The sequence below is a fragment of the Fundulus heteroclitus genome, chromosome 1 (genome assembly GCF_011125445.2).
Source record: "Fundulus heteroclitus isolate FHET01 chromosome 1, MU-UCD_Fhet_4.1, whole genome shotgun sequence".
In the NCBI taxonomy this organism is placed as follows: domain Eukaryota; kingdom Metazoa; phylum Chordata; class Actinopteri; order Cyprinodontiformes; family Fundulidae; genus Fundulus; species Fundulus heteroclitus.
The window spans coordinates 13,578,013-13,596,595 of NC_046361.1; the positions used below are offsets into that span (position 1 = coordinate 13,578,013).

At 41.8% G+C, this 18,583-nt stretch overlaps 1 protein-coding gene across 1 annotated transcript in view; it reads right to left on the bottom strand.

Annotated features, from left to right (window-relative positions):
* The window catches only part of LOC105922654, a 44,452-nt gene that overhangs the window by 21,669 nt on the left and 4,200 nt on the right, over positions 1-18,583 (bottom strand).

The window sequence follows — 18,583 nt, forward strand, 5'->3', positions numbered from 1 at the left end:
AAAAAGCTTATAGTTAGAGTGGCCCGCGGGCCGTAGCTTTGACACCCCTGGTTTAAACATTAGTATACCAATTTAATCAAAGGTATCTTACTAGCTGTTAATCCAGCTTAGTGTGAAAAGTTAACAAAACCATTTTAGTTTTTTAAAGTTACTTGGTATTTCATGTGTCTAAAGGTTTTGTTTCTTGCATTAAGACAGCTTTTATGAAAGTTTAACATCTAAATTGGTGGATACACACCCAAAAGTAATGTAAAAGTAAAACTTTAGCAATTGGACTATTGCCAAAGGAACATTTTAGCAATATCGCGGGGGTAGCAGCTTTATAAAGGAGGCCCAGACATTCCTCTCCCCAGCCACTTGGGCCAGCTTCTCTGGGGGAATCCCAAGGCGTTCGCAGGCCAGCCGAGAGACATAGTCCCTCCAGCGTGTCCTGGGTCTTCCCCAGGCAGACACCCTGTCTACTTTTAAGACTAATCTTAAAACTATCTACGAACGTAGATCGACCGGTAAACTGAGAGCTTCGCCTTTTGGCTCAGCTCTCTCTTCACCACAACGGATCGGTACAGCACCCGCTTCACAGCAGACGCTGCACCAATCCGCCTGTCCATCTCCCGCTCCATCTTCCCCTCATTCGTGAACAAGACCCCAAGATACTTGAACTTCTCCACTAAAAGCTGGCTCGTTGGACTTTCCTTTTTTAAAAAGCTTATAGTTAGAGTGGCTCATGTTACCCTGAGCTACCTCTATAGTTATGCTGCTATACGTTTAGGCTACTGCAGGACATCAGGATCTATTGTTCTTCAATTTTGAATGACTGTTGTCATTTCAGCTTTTAACTTTTTGATTTTTTTTTTTCTTCATAGTAGGTACACCTGGTCTGGCGTTCTGTTAACTGTGGCATCATCCAGGGAAGACCCGCTACTACCATCTAATGTAGAACTTCTGTGCTTTTTTGTCTCTCTTGTTGTGTCTCTGCTCTGTCTTCTGTAACCCACAGTCTGTCGAGGCAGATGACCGTTCATACTGAGCCCGGTTCTGCTGGAGGTTTTTCCTTCCCGTTAATGGGGAGTTTTTTCCCCGCTGTTGCTTCATGCTTGCTCAGTAGGTAGGATTGCTGCAAAGCCATGGACAATGCAGACGACTCTCCCTGTGGCTCTACGCTTCTTCAAGAGAGAATGCTACTTGTCAAGACTTTGATGCAATGAACTGGTTCCCTTATATAGGAATTTTTTTGACCAATGTGTATAATCTGACCCAATCTGTATAATCTGATTGATTTTGACTTTGTAAAGTGCCTTGAGATGATATATTTCATGAATTGGCGCTATATAAATAACATTGAATTGAATCATCTCTTTAGACCAAGTAAACTATCACATTTTATGAGACAGTTATCTCATTTTAAAGATATAATCATCTGTTATTACTCTTAGCAGGTTAAAGCTCCATAAAAATTTTAGACCAGCTTTTAGTTCCACTCTTTTATTATGCACATCTAGGCTACCTATAAATGTAAAGTATGGCATGCCAAAAAACATTTTCAACAAAAGGCAATTTTAGTAATTGCCTTGCAATTTTATATCTAAGCATCAAAAATTAGAATATTTCACCAATTTTCACAGCAAGATGGAAATAACGACTATCCAACATTTTAAGATTTTGTAAAAACTTTTTTCTTTTTTTACCTACCTTTTGAAATTAATACTTGTTTCTACTTCTCCAAAATTATACTTCAAGAAAACTATTGTTCTGTCCTGGGGCCATATGCAGCTAGACAGCTAGGACAAAAGTTCCCCACACAAAGCTTCCTTTTCTTGCGTTGTCTGAATAACCTTTGTTCCCAAATCTGGCTTTAAACATTCTTTTTGTAAAAAGACGAATATTTTCCAAAGCAGAAGCGTGTAGAACAAATTCAACTTCAATATTAGCAGTTTCCCTAGCTTCATCGCTGAAAAGCAGCTTTTACCAGAGCAAAATACGTCAAAGATCTTTTATTTAAGGTGAGAGCACTCACTATCTCACGTAATTCACATAGAGATCTAACAAAGTTGTGATGTCTCACTCTGATTAAATATGAACCCAAAACGTTTCTGTTTTTAGCATGGATTTCCTCTGAGTAATAATTAATTTATATCTTATTTATGTAATGTATTCACGACATGAATTCCTTGCTGTCTTAACAAAAGGCAGAACAACTATAACGTTACTTTCTATAATTATTACAGGTTCTGCTGAGATGTCAAATTCTGGAGAGTGCTTAGACACCCTGACACACAAATATGGATTAACTTCATTTCATGTGCACTCGTGAACTTGTTTTAGTTGATTTAGTTTTCTTGATGTACTGTAGAGCGTGATGAAGTCTGTTGTGGTATTGTGTGCACTGGATTGAGGGGACAGTTGGTGTTGTCTGTCAAACCCAATCTTCTTAAGCTGCAAATTCAGTAAAGTTACAAGTTTTCTTGCAACCTCTCATATGGAACTAGTCTAAAAAATAAATAAACTGATAATTAGAAGATCAGTTTGTACATCCACACCAACTCTAGAACCAAAGCCGTATTCAGCTGGAACTTATCCTGACAAAATGTCCCAATTCAGTCAAATAAACTCCAAAAGCTTAGAGGAGATCATTCAGCAGCTAAGTTCCTCCTCATGCTGTCTTGATGCTCTACCTACAGTTTTCCTTAAGAAAGTTTTGCCTGTCATAGCGTCTGATTTGACTCAGATAATAAACACGTCCCTTCTGTCAGGTGTTTTCCCCCCAGTCCCTGAAAACAGCAATTATCAAACCACTGTTAAAAAAGAACAATTTAGACAAACTACTACTCCAGAACTACAGGCCAATCTCAAAGCTCCCCTTTATCAGTAAGATTATTGAAAAAGCTGTGTTTCAACAATTAAACACCTTCTTAACAACGACCAGCCACTTTGACGTTTTCCAGTCTGGCTTCCGTGCTCACCACAGTACAGAGACCGCCCTTATCAAGGTGTTTAATGACATCCATATAAATACAGACTGCGGAAAAACCACCATGATGGTTCTGTTGGACCTCAGTGCAGCATTTGATACTGTTGATCACTGCATTCTGTTAGAGCGCCTGGAGAACTGGGTCGGCCTCTGTGGTACAGCTCTCCACTGGTTTAAATCCTACTTAAAGGACAGGGACTTTTTTGTATCAGTAGGTAACTTTACATCGAAGATTACAAAAACCACATGTGGGGTTCCCCAAGGGTCCATCCTGGGTCCCCTCCTATTCAATATCTACATGCTCCTCTAGCTCAGATCATAAGAAATAACAACATCAACTACCATAACTATGCAGACGACACACAGTTCTACATCACCATGTCACCAGGTGACTATGAACCAGTTCAAGCACTGAGTAAATGCCTAGAAGAAATCAATACGTGGATGTGCCAAAATTTTCTTCAGTTGAATAAAAACAAAACAGAAGTAATAATTTTTGGACCAATAGAGGAGAGATCAAAGGTTAGCACACAGCTTCAGTCGCTTCAGCTAGGAACCACTGATCAAGCCCGAAATCTTGGAGTAGTAATGGTCTCAGACCTGAACCTCCAAAAGCATCTAAAGACAGTTACAAGGTCAGCTTTCTATCACCTGAAAAACATTTCCAGGATTAAAGGACTAATGTCTCAGCAGGATCTGGAAAAACTAATCCATGCATTTATAATTAGTAGAATTGATTACTGCAACGGTGTTTTTACAGGTCTGCCTAAAAAGTGGATCAGACAGCTGCAGCTGATCCAGAACGCTGTTGCCCACGTCCTCACTAAGACTAAGAAAGTAGAGCACATCACCCCAGTTCTAAAGTCCTTCCATGGCTCCCTGTATATCAGAGAATAGACTTTAAAAACTTCTGTTCGTCTATAAATCCCTGAATGGCTTAGCACCTAAATACATCAAACTTGTTATCCGTGTATCAATCATCCAGACCATTAAGGTCTTCTGGCTCTAGCCTACTCTGCACACCTAGAACCAGAACTAAACAAGGAGAAGCAGCATTTAGTTCCTATGCTCCACTGATCTGGAACAAACTTCCAGAAAATTGTAAAGGTGCGGAAAGACTGAGTTCCTTTAAATCAAGATTAAAAACACATTTGTTTAGGATTGCCTTCAACTGTTCTAGTCAACTGAATCACCACTTTTTTGTTCTTTTTTCTATCTACATTTTATTCCTACTTGCTTTTATTCTGTTTTATTTTGCTATATTTTAATCATGTAAAGCACTTTGCATTGTCTTTGTACTGAATTGTGCTATATAAATAAATTTGCCTTGCCTTGCCTTACTGAACAAGACAACTTGGTTTGTGGTTTATTTGTGGTCTCTTGCTGCCACCTGGTGGACAGGTTTGAGCAAATAATGCTGTCAAAAGATTAAAAATATATGGTTTGATGTGACTTCCCCACGCCACCACGCCGCCCTGCTCCATGGAATCCACTTGGGGCTGGAATCCACAACACACCAATATGTCTTCTGTCTCTTGACACAGTTTCATGTTGATTAGCTCAGAGGGGTAACATAGCGACCGCTTACAACAAAACATGACACTTCCTGTTGTCAGGGGGCGTGGCCTAAGCAATGTCATCATTTGACCATTGGATATTGTAGGAGACCCGATGATGATCAATCACAGAAAGTTTGGTGCCTCTGTGTGTGTCTGTGTAGGAGATATAACACTTTTATTTTTTGTGGCGAATAGGTGAACTTTGACCCCTGCCAACGCCCCTTCACCATGCTCAAAAACTCACCGTTTTGATAACTTTTATTTGGCCATGCCTTATGATCAGACTGACCGAGTTTCAAGCCGCTCACTCAAAATCTCTAGGAGGAGTTCGATCAAATACCAATGCTGTAAACGTCAAAAATGGGGTCAAAATCAGACATTCAATCTAAAATGGCCGACTTCCTGTGATATTTGCACTATGACATTAATTGTAAATTCTGAGCGACTTGGTGAGCTCTATAACTGTACCAAATTTCATGTCTCTATGATGAAGTAAGTGAATAGCAAAGGGTCCTTTGAAAATTGCTAGGTGGCGCCGTTGAGGCATTTTTCTTTTGATTTTTGTGACGACCTTAAAATACAAAATTTTTAAACAGTCTTCTTGCATCCGCCAAGTTTGGTGAGTTTTTGAGTATGATAAAGCCCCCAAAAAGGCCCCTCTTTAGGGGGGCAGAATAAAAATAATAATAACAAGCGGTGATGATCGGCCCTCGCAGCTAAGCGCCGCTCTGGCCTATTGGCCACCGCGGGGGTTCGCGCACCGCAGGTTGCCAGCCACCGCAGAAGTTGTCACGCATTTTTCCCGCCCGTCCACCGGGCGATTCACACAAACGCGTTAGGCAGCACTCCCCCCCCAAGATCAGCCGATGCAGCGAGGAGATACAGCTGTTGAATAATGAAAATGCATTGGGCCTCCGGACCGGACTAAAGCGCTCAGCGGGCCGGATTCGGCCCACGGGCCGTACATTTGACACCCCTGGTTTAAACTTTAGTATACCAATTTAATCAAAGGTATCTTACTAGCTGTTAATCCAGCTTTATGTCAAAAGTTAACAAAACCTTTTAGTACTTTAAAGTTAATTGTTATTTCATGTGTTTAAGGGTTTCGTTTCTTGCATTAAGACAGCTTTTATGAACGTTTGACAGTTAAATTGGTGGATAAACACCCAAAAGAAATACTGCAACAGTAACACTTTATCAATTGGAAATATTGCTAAAGTATTTGTAACCCATTTCAGGGTATGTACACGTCTAAGGCTCTAGGTTCATAGGAGCTGAGAAGATAGCAATAAGTGATGGACACAAGTATTTGTAGTTAAATGTACCTTTAGTAGCAGATATTTAAAAGTGTACAATACAAAAACAACAATACCTGTGGGCCCAAAATAAAACTAAGAAAATAAAATGTCCTTCTGGAGAATGTTCTTCTGGAATTTGTAGCTTCAAACTTCAATAATTGTTCAAGTTCGTTAGTCAGCCACTTGGGCCACCTCCTCCGGGGGAATCCCAAGGCGTTCCCGGGCCAGCAGAGTCTCTCCAGCGTGTCCCAGGTCTTCCCCTGGGCCTCCTCCCGGTGGGACGTGCCCAGAACACCTCACCAGGGATGCGTCCAGGAGGCATCCTAACCAGACGCCCGAGCCACCTCAACTGGCTCCTCTCAATGTGAAGGAGCAGCGGCTCTACTCTGAGTCCTCCCCGGGTGACTAAGCTCCTCACCCTATCTCTAAGGGTGAGCTCTCACACACTATGGAGAAAACTCATTTCGGCCACTTGTATCCGGGATCTCGTTCTTTCGGTCACGACCCAAAGCTCGTGACCATAGATGAGGGTAGGAACGTAGATCGACTGGTAAATCGAGAGCTTGGCCTTTTGGCTCAGCTCTCTCTTCACCACAACGGACCGGTACAGCGCCCGCTTCACAGCAGACGTCGCACTAATCCGCCTGTCGATCTCCCGCTCCATCTTCCCCTCATTCGTGAACAAGACCCCAATATACTTGAACTCCTCCACCTAGAAGCTGGCTCTTTGGACTTTCCTTTTTTAAAAAGCTTATAGTTAGAGTGGCTCATGTTACCCTGAGCTACCTCTATAGTTATGCTGCTATACGTTTAGGCTACTGCAGGACATCAGGGTCTATTGTTCTTCAATTTTGAATGACTGTTGTCATTTCAGCTTTTAACTTTTTGATTTTTCTTTTTTCTTCATAGTAGGTACACCTGGTCTGGTGTTCTGTTAGCTGTGACATCATCCAGGGAAGACAGATCACCTGTTATTACCATCTAATGTCTTGTTGTGTCTCTTCTCTCTCTTTTGTAACCCCCAGTCGGTCAAGGCAGATTACCGTTCATACTGAGCCCGGTTCTGCTGGAGGTTTTTCCTTCCTGTTAATGGGGAGTTTTTTTTCTGCTGTCACTTCATGCTTGTAAGAGGGATTGCTGCAAAGCCATGTACAATGCAAACGACTCTCCCTGTGGCTCTACGCTTCTCCAGGAGTGAATGCTGCTTGTTATGACTTTGATGCAATCAACTGGTTCCCTTATATAGGAACTTCTTTTACCAATCTGGATAATATGACTTAATATGTATAATCTGATTGATTTTGACATTGTAAACTGCCTTTAGATGACATGCAGGCATGGACTGGTAATCGGGCGTACCGGGCATTTTCCCGGTGGGCCGACGTGCTGTTTGGGCCGGCAGACCCGACATGTGTATTAATAATATGTATTATTATTATTATTTTATATATCTGCCTCGTTATATTTGCATAATGCATGAAGAAAAATAAAATCAGCAGCGCAAGAGTCTGTTCCGATCATCTGACCCTTACCACAGGCTACTGCAGCCCATTGGTTATCATCCCTGACAGTCTAAAGGGCTAGGCCAATCATAAAGTAGAAAAACACCTTCACGCTCCATGTGGAACTTTGTGCAGCGGTGTTCACAGTAGTAATGGATAAGAAACGCAAGGGAGGCGCAGAGAAACTGCACGAAAAAAAGAAACGAGTTCTTCAAACGGACGCTGCGAAATGTGTCAAACTGACTGACATGTTCCCAACAGCAGGCCCTTCATCTGCTCCGTTGTCTGATGTAAAATATGGTGGTGGTGGTGGTTGTAGTCAGTGACGTGTGGTAGGGTTCATAGCTGGTGAGGCACTGACGTCATCAGAGTCAGATTTACAAACATATACACTCTACAGAGTAGACTCGTTGCAAAGTGCTGAAGGAGACTGATTGAGCCAAATAAATTCACGAGACATGGAAAAATATTGGTTCTTTGATGAAAAAAATGTGTCATTTGATTGGTAACAGTTTATGAGTTATGATAGATTCCTGCATTTGTAACACATTCTAAAACTATAACCCAGATTACGAACATTTTATCACAAAAACAAAACATGAATAAGTATTGCTGTCTTACCTCTACTTATAATTTAAGTCCGTGCGCCGCTCTTTCTGAACAAAAATATCATTTTCCGGTAAAAGTTCTCTTTATCTTCTTCAGATTTAAAAGTCTCTCAGTCTCAATGGAGCTCACTGCCAGGGAGGAAAGCCTTCCCTGATCAGTCCTGTTCCAGCTGTATGTTTAGAGAGTCTTTTTAGTGCTTTACTTGTTTAGCAAAACTCGCTAATAAAACATCAATAACTTGTTTTGACTCTACTATTTGGGGATCACGAGCGGTGCCCCTTGAGCGCCCCCTGCCTAGCGGCCAAGGAACTGCCGGCCTCACCTACAACCAGTTCTTTGCTGTTTATGATCGGCCAGCACCACGAAAACATGTTATCTGCACACAGTTTGATGACCAAAACACAATTTGTAATCCACATATATTAAATTGTGGAAAATCAGTTCATAACTGTTTGAACAATTGAATTTATGATCTAGAGACAGGAAGATGCATTCACAGAATGGAAGTCAGCGCAGTTAACATGGGATTGCGCAATCCCAGGGGAGGCCAAGCTCGATGCGGCCTCACCGGCTTCGCTATGAAGCGCCACCAAGGATTTACATGAAAAATAGCGAAAAGTCTGCGATTTTAAAGAGAATATGATAAAAAAAATTAGGAAATTAGATAAATAAAATACTTATTACAAATGACTGAGTAAATCAAAATTTATATTATGTTATTATATATTTTCTTTCTTTCCATGATAACAAGTGAGGCCTTTCTCTGGTTCATTTTGTCATTGGCATCCTCTTTACACAGTGAGTGCACATTAGTCCAATGTTACCCTACAGTATTTAGAAGACTGAATAGATCTGATGAGCAACTTACAATAACTTCTTATGATGATGTAACGTGATAATATGTGTGATTGACCGTGACACCTCTCTTTCTCTCTCTCTCTCTCTCTCTCTGGTCTAAGAATTGTTGCTGTGCTGTGGTGTAGTTTACATTTTACAGTGTTAATAAATTAAGATTTTGGAAGTATTTTAAGTGTCCACTCTCACTAATCCAAAATGCCATGGCCGATTTTTTTTGTCCCAGTCCACCCCTGATGACATGTTTCATGATTTGGCGCTATATAAATAAAAACTGAAATGTATTGAACAAGAGTAAGTTTGTCAGTTTTCAAGCAGGATTTGTATATCTGTTCAACTTAAATATATAAGGAAACCAAAGAGTTAAGATCACTTACCAAGATAAATTCCTTTGGGGTTTATTTGTGGTCTCTTGCTGCCACCTGCTGGACAAGTTTGATCAAATCCAAATGCTTTACATGTCAACATGGTGTCAAAATTCAGATTTCAATCTAAAATGGCTTACTTCCTGTGATACTTGCACTATGACATTAATTGTAAATTCTGAGCGTCTTGCTGAGATCTACAACTGTACAAAATTTCATTACTCTACGATGAACTAAGTGAATAGCAAAGGGTCCTTTGAAAATTGCTTGGTGGCGCTATAGAGAAACTAAATCCTGCTCACTAAAGTTTGTTATGGATTCCTGTTGGGGGGTGGATAAGGATGCATCCAAATGAGTTTTAAGCAGCTCGGCCCAAAACTGTGGAATTCAGAGCCAAACGTATGACAGCAGCGTTTGAGGGGAATATGCCACGCCGCCGCGCCCCCCTGCTCTATCGAATCCACTTGGGGCTGGAATGTACAACACACCTACATGTCTTCTGTCTCTGCACACAGTTTCATGTTGATTAGCTCAGAGGGGTAACATAGGGACCGCTTACAACAAAACATGACACTTCCTGTTGTCAGGGGGCATGGCCTAAGCAATGTCATCATTTGACCATTGGATATTATAGGAGACCTGATGGTGATCAATTACTGAAAGTTTGGTGCCTCTGTGTGTTTCTGTGTAGGAGATATAGCAGTTTTTCCTGTTGTCAGGGGGCGTGGCCTAAGTGATGTCATCATTTGTCCATTGGATATTGTAGAAGACCCGATGATGATCAATCACAGAAAGTTTGGTGCCTCTGTGTGTTTCTGTGTAGGAGATATAACAGTTTTTCCTGTTGTCAGGGGGCGTGGCCTAAGTGATGTCATCATTTGACTATTGGATATTGTAGAAGACCCGATGATGATCAATCACAGAAAGTTTGGTGCCTCTGTGTGTTTCTGTGTAGGAGATAAAACAGTTTTTCCTGTTGTCAGGGGGCGTGGCCTAAGTGATGTCATCATTTGACCATTGGATACTGTAGAAGACCCGATGATGATCAATCACAGAAAGTTTGGTGCCTCTGTGTGTTTCTGTGTAGGAGATATAGCAGTTTTTCCTGTTGTCAGGGGGCGTGGCCTAAGTGATGTCATCATTTGACTATTGGATATTGTAGAAGACCCGATGATGATCAATCACAGAAAGTTTGGTGCCTCTGTGTGTTTCTGTGTAGGAGATATAACAGTTTTTTCCTATTGTCAGGGGGCGTGGCCTAAGTGATGTCATCATTTGACCATTGGATATTGTAGAAGACCCGATGATGATCAATCACAGAAAGTTTGGTGCCTCTGTGTGTTTCTGTGTAGGAGATATAACAGTTTTTCCTGTTGTCAGGGGGCGTGGCCTAAGTGATGTCATCATTTGACCATTGGATATTGTAAAAGACCCGATGATGATCAATTACAGAAAGTTTGGTGCCTCTGTGTGTTTCTGTGTAGGAGATATAACAGTTTTCTGTTTTGTGGCGAGTAGGTCAACTTTGACCCCTGCTAACGCCCCTTCAACATGCTCAAAAACTCACCGTTTTGATAACTTTTAATTGGCCATGCCTTATGATCAGACTGACCGAGTTTCAAGCCGCTCGCTCGAAATCCCTAGGACGAGTTCGATCAAATACCAATGCTGTAAACGTCAAAAATGAGGTAAAATTACGACCTTCAATCTAAAATGGCCGACTTCCTGTGATATTTGCACTATGACGTTTATTGTAAATTCTGAGCGTCTTGCTTAGATCTACAACTGTACAAAATTTCATTAATCTACGATGAAGTAAGTGAATAGCAAAGGGTCCTTTGAAAATTTCTAGGTGGCGCCGTTGAGGCATTTTTCTTTAGATTTTTGTGACGACCTTAAAATACAAAATTTTTAAACAGTCACCATGAATCTGCAAAGTTTGGTGAGTTTTTGAATATGATAAAGCCCCCAAAAAGGCCCCTCTTTAGGGGGGCAGAATAAAAATAATAATAATTAAAACCGCAAGCGGTGATGATCGGCCCTCGCAGCCAAGCGCCGCTCTGGCCTATGGCCCACCGCTAGGGTACGCGCACCTCCCGCCGCCAGCCACCGCAGAAGCTGTCAAGCATTTTCCTCACCCGTCTACCATGCAATACACACGTACGCGTTGGGCAGCGCTCATCCACGACTCACAAAAAATCTGGTGCAGATCAGTTGATGCACCGAGGAGACACAGCCGTTGAATAATGAAAATGCATTTGGCCACCGGGCAGGACTAAATCGTTCGGCGGGCCGGATTTGGCCCGCAGGCCGTACGTTTGACACCCCTGGTTTAAACACTAGTATACAAATTTAATCAAAGGTATCTTACTAGCTGTTAATCCAGCTTCATGTGAAAAGTTAACAAAACCTTTTTAGTTATTTAAAGTTAATTATTTCATGTGTTTAAGGGTTTCGTTTCTTGCATTAAGACAGCTTTTATGAAAGTTTGACAGTTAAATTGGTGGATACACACCCAAAAGTAATAATGTAAAAGTAACACTTTAGCAATTGGAATATTGCTAAAGTAACACGTTGGCAATATTCCACATGTGTATGTTGTGTAAAAACTTTAGTAATTTCTAACAGACCACTTCACTCTCAGAAAGCAGGTCTGCTGGTGGTTCCTAAAGTCTATAAAACCAGAATGGTAGGCAGATCCTTTAGCTATCATGCTCCTCTCCAGTGGAACCAACTCCCAGTTTTGGTCCGTGACGCAGACACCCTGTCTACTTTTAAGACTAATCCTAAAACTTTCCTTTTTCCATCCATCCATCGTCTTCCGCTTATCCGGGGTCAGGTCGCGGGGGTAGCAGCTTCAAGAGGGAGGCCCAGACCTTCCTCTCTCCAGCCACTTGGGCCACTTCCTCCGGGGGAATCCCAAAGCGTTCCCAGGCCAGCAGAGTCTCTCCAGCGTGTCCTGGGTCTTCCCCTGGGCCTCCTCCCAGGGGGACATGCCCAGAACACCTCACCAGGGAGGCGTCCAGGAGGCATCCTGATCAGATGCCCGAGCCACCTCAACTGGCTCCTCTGAATGTGAAGGAGCAGCGGCTCTACTCTAAGTCCTCCCCGGATGACTGAGCTCCTCACCCTATCTCTAAGGGAGAGCCCAGACACACTATGGAGAAAACTCATTTTGGCCACTTGTATCCAGGATCTCGTTCTTTCGGTCACGACCCAAAGCTCGTGACCATAGATGAGCGTAGGAACGTAGATCTACTGGTAAATCGAGAGCTTGGCCTTTTGGCTCAGCTCTCTCTTCACCACAGCGGACCGGTACATTGCCCGGTTCACAGCAGACGTCGCACCAATCCGCCTGTCGATCTCCCGCTCCATCTTCCCCTCATTCGTGAACAAGACCCCAAGATACTTGAACTCCTCCACTAGAAGCTGGCTCTTGGGACTTTCCTTTTTGACAAAGCTTATAGTTAGAGTGGTTCATGTTACCCTGAGCTACCTCTATAGTTATGCTGCTATAGGCTTAGGCTGCTGGAGGACATCAGGGTCTATTGTTCTTCAATTTTGCATGACTGTTGTCATTTCAGCTTTTAACTTTTTGTTTTTTCTATTTTTTCTTCATAGTAGGTACACCTGGTCTGGCGTTCTGTTAGCTGTGACATCATCCAGGGAAGACAGATCACCTGTTATTACCATCTAATGTAAAACAGATTACTGGATCAATGTGTGCTTCTGTGCTTTTTTGTCTGTCTTGTTGTGTCTCTTCTCTCTCTTTTGTAACCCCCAGTCGGTCAAAGCAGATGACCGTTCATACTGAGCCCGGTTCTGCTGGAGGTTTTTCTTCCTGTTAATGGGGAGTTTTTCCTTCTGCTGTCACTTCATGCTTGCTCGGTATGAGGGATTGCTGCAAAGCCATGTACAATGCAAACGACTCTCCCTGTGGCTCTACGCTTCTTCAGGAGTGAATGCTGCTTGTTACGACTTTGATGCAATCAACTGGTTCCCTTATATAGGAATTTCATTTACCAATCTGGATAATCTGACTTAATACGTATAATCTGATTGATTTTGACATTGTAAACTGCCTTTAGATGACATGCAGGCATGGACTGGTAATCGGGCGTACCGGGCATTTCCCCGGTGGGCCGACGTGCTGTTTGGGCCGGCAGACCCGACATGTATATTAATAATATGTATTATTATTATTTTATATATCTGTCTTGTTATATTTGCATCATGCATGAAGAAAAATAAAATCAGCAGAGCAAGAGTCTGTTCCGATCATCCGGCCCTTACCACAGGCTACTGCAGCCCATTGGTTATCATCCCTGACAGTCTAAAGGGCTAGGCCAATCATAAAGTAGAAAAACACCTTCACGCTCCATGTGGAACTTTGTGCAGCGGTGTTCACAGTAGTAATGGATAAGAAACGCAAGGGAGGCGCAGAGAAACTGCACGAAAAAAAGAAACAAGTTCTTCAAACGGACGCTGCGAAATGTGTCAAACTGACTGACATGTTCCCAACAGCAGGCCCTTCATCTGCTCCGTTGTCTGATGTAAAATATGGTGGTGGTGGTGGTTGTAGTCAGTGACGTACGGTAGGGTTCATAGCTGGTGAGGCACTGACGTCATCAGAGTCAGATTTACAAATATATACACTCTACAGAATAGACTCGTTGCAAAGTGCTGAAGGCGACTGATTGAGCCAAATAAATTCACCAAGATACATGGAAAAATATTGGTTCTTTGATGAAAAAATAAAAATAAATTATTTGTCATTTGATTGGTAACAGTTTATGAGTTATGATGGATTTCTGCATTTGTAACACATTCTAAAACTATAACCCACATTACGCACATTTTATCACTAAAACAAAACATGAATAAGTATCGCTGTCTTACCTCTACTTATAATTTAAGTCCCTGCGGCGCTCTTTCTGAACAAAAATATCATCATTTTTCGGTAAAAGTTCTCTTTATCTTCTTCAGTTTTAAAAGTCTCTCAGTCTCAATGGAGCTCACTGCCAGGGAGGAAAGCCTTCCTTCATCAGTCCTGTTCCGGCTGTATGTTTAGAGTCTTTTTAGTGCTTTACTTGTTTAGCAAAACTCGCTAATAAAACATCAATAACTTGTTTTGACTCTACTATTTGGGGATCATGAGCGGTGCCCCTTGAGCGCCCCCTGCCTAGCGGCCAAGGAACTGCCGACCTCACCTACAACCAGTTCTTTGCTGTTTATGATCGGCCAGCAGCACGAAAACATGTTATCTGCACACAGTTTGATGACCAAAACACAATTCGTAATCCACATACATTAAATTGTGGAAAATCTGTTCATAACTGTTTGAACAATTGAATTTATGATCTAGAGACAGGAAGATGCATTCACAGAATGGAAGTCAGCGCAGTTAACATGGGATTGCACAATCCCAGGGGAGGCCAAGCTCGCTGTGGCCTCACCGGCTTCGCTATGAAGCGCCACCAAGGATTTACATGAAAAATAGCGAAAATTCTGCGATTTTAAAGAAAATAGGATCAAAAATTAGGAAATTAGATAAATAAAATACTTATTACAAATGACTGAGTAAATCAAAATTTATATTATGTTATTATATATTTTCTTTCTTTCCATGATGACAAGTGAGGCATTCTCTGGTTCATTTTGTCATTGGCATCCTTTTTTACACAGTGAGTGCACATTAGTCCAATGTTACCACAGTATCTGGAAGACTGAATAGATCTGATGAGCAACTTACAATAACTTCTTATAATGATGTAACGTGATAATATGTGTGATTGACCGTGAAACCTCTCTTTCTCTCTCCCCTTTCTGATCTAAGAATTGTTGCTGTGCTGTGGTGGAGTTTACATTTTACAGTGTTAATAAATTAAGATTTTGGAAGTATTTTAAGTGTCCACTCTCACTAATTTCCATTAACCTGGCCTCAAGGTATTGCACAGTTGGTATTGCACAGTTGATATACACATTCAGTACACAAAACAAATGTGGTGGGCCAGTCTAATCCAAAATGCCAGGGCCGATTGTTTTGTCCCAGTCCACCCCTGATGACATGTTTCATGATTTGGCGCTATATAAATAAAAACTGAAATGTATTGAACAAGAGTAAGTTTGTCAGTTTTCAAGCAGGATTTGTATATCTGTGCAACTTAACTATATAAAGAAAACCAGAGTTAAGATCACTTACTTACCAAGAGAAATTCCTTTGGGGTTTATTTGTGGTCTCTTGCTGCCCCCTGCTGGACAAGTTTGATCAAATCCAAATGCTTTACATGTCAACATGGTGTCAAAATTTAGATTTCAATCTAAAATGGCTTACTTCCTGTGATACTTGCACTATAACATTAATTGTAAATTCTGAGCGTCTTGCTGAGATCTACAACTGTACAAAATTTCATTACGCTACGATGAACTAAGTGAATAGCAAAGGGTCCTTTGAAAATTGCTTGGTGGCGCTATAGAGAAACTAAGTCCTGCTCACTAAAGTTTGTTATGGATTCCTGTTGGGGGGTGGATAAGGATGCATCCAAATGAGTTTTAAGCAGCTCGGCCCAAAACTGTGGAATTCAGAGCCAAACGTATGACAGCAGCGTTTGAGGTGAATATGCCACGCCGCCACGCCCCCCTGCTCCATCGAATCCAGTTTGGCCTGAAATCCACAACACATCAACATGTGTTCTGTCTGTGGACACAGTTTCATGTTGATTAGTTCAGAGGGGTAACATAGCGACCGCTTACAGCAAAACATGACACTTCCTGTTGTCAGGGGGCGTGGCCTAAGTGATGTCATTATTTGACCATTGGATATTAAAGAAGACCCGATGATGATCAATCACAGAAAGTTTGGTGCCTCTGTGTGTTTCTGTGTAGGAGATATAACAGTTTTATTTTTTGTGGCGAGTAGGTGAACTTTGACCCCTGCTAATGCCCCTTCAGCATGCTCAAAAACTCACCGTTTTGATAACTTTTAATTGGCCATGCCTTATGATCAGACTGACCGAATTTCAAGCCGCTCGCTCAAAATCTCTAGGAGGAGTTCGATCAAATACCAATGCTGTAAACGTCAAAAATGGGGTCAAAATCAGACCTTCAATCTAAAATGGCCCACTTCCTGTGATATTTGCACTATGACATTAATTGTAGATTCTGAGCGTCTTGCTGTGCTCTACCACTGTACCAAATCTCATGTCTCTACGATGAAGTAAGTGAATAGCAAAGGGTCCTTTGAAAATTGCTAGGTGGCGCCGTTGAGGCATTTTTCTTTTGATTTTTGTGACGACCTTAAAATACAAAATTTTTAAACAGTCTTCATGCATCCGCCAAGTTTGGTGAGTTTTTGAATATGATAAAGCCCTCAAAAAGGCCCCTCTTTGGGGTGGCAGATTAATAATAATAATAATTAAAACCGCAAGCGGTGATGAGCGGCCCTCGCAGCAAAGCGCCGCTCTGGCCTATTGGCCATCGCTGGGATTTGCGCACCGCCAGCCGCCAGCCACGGCAGAAGCTGTCACGCATTTTCCCCGCCTGTCCACCTGGCAATACACAAGAAGGCATTGAGCAGCGCTCCCCCACAACTCGCAAAAAATCTGGTGCAGATCAGTTGATGCAGCGATGCATTTGGCCACCGGAGGCAGTGGCGACCCACCACCTTAAAATCTATGTATTGACATCTTAAAAATGGTCTTATAGCTTAAAAGATCATCCTGTTTTGGTTGATTGTGTAGCCGAATAGAAGAGATGTTCTCAAAGCATTAAATAAGCCCTTTGACTTTTAAAAATATTGTCCTTTTAAGGTAATTTTAAGTTACTTTTTATTAAATTTGTCAATATCTTATGGACGTCTGGACATATGGCAGCGGCGTTTCAGGTTACTTCGTCACGCCACCACGCTGCCCCGCTCCATCAAATCCAGTTGATTTTGTAGCCGAATAGAAGAGATGTTGTCAAAGCATTAAATAAGCCTTTTGACTTTTAAAAATGTTGTCCTTTTAAGGTAATTTTAAGTTACTTTTCATTAAATTTGTCAATATCCTATGGAAGTCTGGACATATGGCAGCGGCGTTTCAGGTGACTTCGTCACGCCACCACGCTGCACCGCTCCATCAAATCCAGTTGATTTTGTAGCCGAATAGAAGAGATGTTGTCAAAGCATTAAATAAGCCTTTTGACTTTTAAAAATGTTGTCCTTTTAAGGTAATTTTAAGTTACTTTTCATTAAATTTGTCAATATCCTATGGAAGTCTGGACATATGGCAGCGGCGTTTCAGGTGACTTCGTCACGCCACCACGCTGCCCCGCTCCATCAAATCCAGTTGATTTTGTAGCCGAATAGAAGAGATGTTCTCAAAGCATTAAATAAGCCTTTTGACTTTTAAAAATGTTGTCCTTTTAAGGTAATTTTAAGTTACTTTTCATTAAATTTGTCAATATCCTATGGAAGTCTGGACATATGGCATCGGCGTTTCAGATGACTTCGCCACGCCACCACGCCGCACTGCTACATGGAATCCAGTTGGGCCTGGAATCCACAACACACTAACATGTCTTCTGTTTCTAAACACAGTCTCATGTTGATTAGCTCAGAGGGGTAACATAGCAACTGTTAACAATAAAACATGACACTTCCTGTTGTCAGGGGGCGTGGCCTAAGCAATGTCATCATTTGACCATTGGATATTGTAGGAGACCCGATGATGATCAATCACAGAAAGTTTGGTGCCTCTGTGTGTGTCTGTGTAGGAGATATAACAGTTTTATTTTTTGTGAACTTTGACCCCTGCTAACGCCCCTTCAAAATGCTCAAAAACTCACCGTTTTGATAACTTTTAATTGGGCATGCCTTATGATCAGACTGACCGAGTTTCAAGCCGCTCGCAAAAATCCCTAGGAGGAGTTCGATCAAATACCAATGCTGTAAACGTCAAAAATGGGGTCAAAATACGACCTTCAATCTAAAATGGCTTACTTCTTGTGATACTTGCACTATGACATTAATTGTAAATTCTGAGCGTCTTGCTGAGATCTACAACTGTACAAAATTTCATTACTCTACGATGAACTAAGTGAATAGCAAAGGGTCCTTTGAAAATTGCTTGGTGGGGCTATAGAGAAACTAAGTCCTGCTCACTAAAGTTTGTTATGGATTCCTGTTGGGGGGTGGATAAGGATGCATCCAAAAGAGTTTTAAGCAGCTCGGCCCAAAACTGTGGAATTCAGAGCCAAACGTATGACAGCAGCGTTTGAGGCGAATATGCCACGCCGCCACGCCCCCCTGCTCCATCGAATCCAGTTTGGCCTGAAATCCACAACACATCAACATGTGTTCTGTCTGTGGACACAGTTTCATGTTGATTAGCTCAGAGGGGTAACATAGCGACCGCTTACAACAAAACATGACACTTCCTGTTGTCAG